Here is a 3,409-nt window from a genome sequence, read left to right as displayed (position 1 = left end):
TGTTGCTATAAGTTTTTTCTTTAACTCTTCAAAAGCTACCAAACAATGTTCATCAAAATTGAAAAGTCTATTTTGCTCCAAAAAAGTGCACAAGGGTTTAGATATCCTCGAAAAATCCTTTAGGAACTTTCTATAAAAACCTTCATGACTTAAAAAACTTATAATACCCTTGACACTGGTGGGAGGTGGTAATTTTTCTATCACTTCAATTTTTTCTCGATCCACTTCAATTCCTCTTTTTGATATCATATGCCCCAAGACAATACCTCCACAAACCATAAAGTGGCACTTTTCCCAATTTAAAACAAGATTTGTTTCTTCACAATGGCACAGGACCAAATCTAGATTTTCGAAACAATCTTCAAAATCATTCCCAAACATAGAAATTCATCCATGAAGACTTCAAGAAAGTTTTCCACCATGTCAGAGAATATAGCCATCATACAACGTTGAAAAGTTGTCGGGTATTACATAACCTCAACAGCATCCGTCTGAACGTAAAAGTACCATATGGACATGTGAAAGTTGTCTTTTCTTGGTTATTGGGAGCTATAAAAATCTGATTATATCCTAAATAACCATCCAAAAAAATAGTAGAAATCTTTCCCAGCTAATCTATCCAACATTTGATCAATGAATAGTAAGGGAAAATGGTCCTTTCTAATTGCCTTGTTAAGCTTGCAGTAATCCATACATACTCTCCATCCTGTGACAGTGCAAGTTGGTATGAGCTCATTGTTATCATTACTTACCACTGTGACACCTCCTTTCTTAGGTACACATTGTACAGGACTCACTCGTGAGCTGTCTGAAATTGGGTAAATAATGCAAGCATCAAGCCACTTGATAATCTCTTTCTTGACAACTTCTTTCATGCTCAGATTCAATCTTCGCTACTATTCAATGGAATTGTTAGGACAATCCTCCAACAAAATTTTATGCATGCGGAATGCAAGGCTAATTCCCTTTCTATTAGCCACGGTCCATCCCAATGCCTTTTTAAATCGCTGAAGTACTTCTAACAACCTTGCCTCTTACTCGGGTGTTAGCTCTACAAAAATTACTACCAAAAAGGTATTGTTGTCACCTAAGTAAGCATATTTCAAATGCTACGGGAAAGGTTTTAACTCTACTATAAGGGGTTCCTCTATAGAAAGTTTAGGAGGATTGAAAGATCGATTTGATAAATCTAAGGATTCAAACTTATTTCTGGTCTATACACTATCTACTTGGCTTCCATAAATTCACCGAATTTCCCAAAATTGATTGTATCACTCTACTCGAGTGGATCTTCGTTACAGTCGGAATTGCTGTGGTAAAATCTATTAACTCCTCAACTATTGTTTCTATAAACCCAATGGCATGGCATTCATCATTAGCATCAGTACATTACAAAGCATTAAATACATTGAAGGTAACCTGCTGATCATTTATCCTTATGGTCAGCTCACCTTTTCTGCACATCAATTAACGTCTTGCCAGTTGCAAGAAAAGATCTTCCAAAAGTAATTGGCATATCTTGGTCAGCTTTACATTCTACAATAATGAAGTCCGCATTAAAGATAAATTATCTACTCTTACCAGCACATCTTCAATTTTACCTTCTGGATGTGTGTAGGATTGATCAGTCAGATGCAACGTAACCGTAGTAGGTCTTGCTTTCCAATTCCCAGTTTCCTAAAAATAGACATAAGAATTAGATTTATACTCACTCCTAGATCACATAACGCCTTACCAATATAATAATTTCCAACATGGGATAGTGAAACTCCCTGGGTCTTTCAGCTTCAGAGGTAATTTATTCAACAACATTGCAGTGCACCCTTTAATGAGAGCAACAGTCTCAAATTATCCCAATCTGTTCTTTTTTGACAATATATCTTTCATAGATTTCATGTAATTGGGCATTTTCTCCAATTCTTTAACCATTGGCATGTTGATGCGAAGTTGCTTCAATACATCCAGAAATCTTTCGAACTGAATAATCTGCTCAGAATTGTGAAATCATTCAGGAAAAGGTAGAGGTGGTCATCCTTCAGGTTGCTGATATTTTTTTGTCATGGCCTTCTTGTTGACAACATGATCTGATTCTACCACATCATTTTACTGCTTACCCTTTTTAGGTTCAATATGTTTTTCATATGACTCTCGGATCTTTACATAGTTGTTATTCAAGTTATCATCTCCTGTCATGGCATCTTGAGCAATGTCATCAAGCTAAGTTCCGCTTCTAAGAGTGATGGCCTTGCACTATTCCTTTCCTTGTGATCTCGAATTCTCGGTATCATTTGGCAATGCTCATTGTGGTCTCAAATTCAAAGTATTCACTATTTGCCCCACTTGATTCACAAGAGCTCAGAGAGATGCAGACTGACTTTGAATTACGGCATCATTCTTGGCTATATATTTTTACAACAAGGCTTTAATAGATGATGATGATGAAGTTGAATCCTGACCCTGCTGGACATTTTGCCTAGGCATAGGATGATTATAACCAGGCGGTGCACTATTGACATTATGTCTTACAGCATAGTTAAAATTCCCCACACCTTGATTATTCAAACTAAATTTTGGATATTGCTTTCACCCTAGATTATACATGTTGGAATAAGGGTTATTGTTCCAATAGAAATTATCTATGTAACACACAGATGCTAGATTTGATGGGCATTCATCAAACACGTCGTCTTCACCACAATAAACACACAAAAGCTCAGTTGATTTCATCTCCTAAACTGTAATAGGCTTCTTTATTGTTTTGATCATATTAGCCAATGAAGATACCTAGGTTGTTAACGAAATTATTGCATCTAGCTCTATGGTACCAATAGGTCTCTTTCTCATCCCAAATCTTGTGGTAGGATATTGATAATCATTGTTGGCAATCTTCTCTAGAATTTCATATGCTTCATTATAAGATTTATCCAACAAAGTACCTTTGGCAGAATCATCAACTATCATCCTCATATGTGCATTCAGCCCATTATAGAATATATCCATCTGAGTCCAATGTTGAAATCCATGGATCGAACATTTCCTAATTAAGACTTTAAATTGTTCCCAAGCTTCATATAGGGTTTAATAATTCGATTGATAAAAAGATGTGATGTCATTTCTAAGCTTGGCATTCATACTTGGGGGATTATACCATAGAAAAAATCTTTTGCAAAGATCATTTTATGATGCCACTGTTCCTGATGGTAAAGCATTCAGCCACACTCTTTCACGATCTCTAAAAGAATATGGAAATAGTTTAAGCCGCAAAGCGTTTTCAAGAACACCCTATTGTCTAAACGAGTCACAAACCTTCAGAAAAAGTCTTAAATGCAGTCTTGGATCTTCAATGGGTAATCCACTAAATTTTCCTACTATTTCTAACATTTGAAACATTACCAGTTTCAGCTCAAAC

The 3,409-nt window shown here is 35.9% G+C and overlaps 1 non-coding gene across 1 annotated transcript; it reads left to right on the top strand.

The window, feature by feature from the left end:
- The first annotated feature begins 3,016 nt into the window (after window positions 1–3,016).
- LOC121208965 (small nucleolar RNA R71) lies at window positions 3,017–3,123 on the top strand. Its single transcript, XR_005904085.1, has one exon. It is a non-coding gene; the product is annotated as a small nucleolar RNA R71 (small nucleolar RNA).
- The last annotated feature ends 286 nt before the right edge of the window (window positions 3,124–3,409 follow it).

The sequence above is a fragment of the Gossypium hirsutum genome, chromosome A10 (assembly GCF_007990345.1).
Source record: "Gossypium hirsutum isolate 1008001.06 chromosome A10, Gossypium_hirsutum_v2.1, whole genome shotgun sequence".
NCBI classification, from domain to species: domain Eukaryota; kingdom Viridiplantae; phylum Streptophyta; class Magnoliopsida; order Malvales; family Malvaceae; genus Gossypium; species Gossypium hirsutum.
Note: the sequence above shows the minus strand (reverse complement) of the source record. Positions and strands in the feature narration are given on the sequence as shown.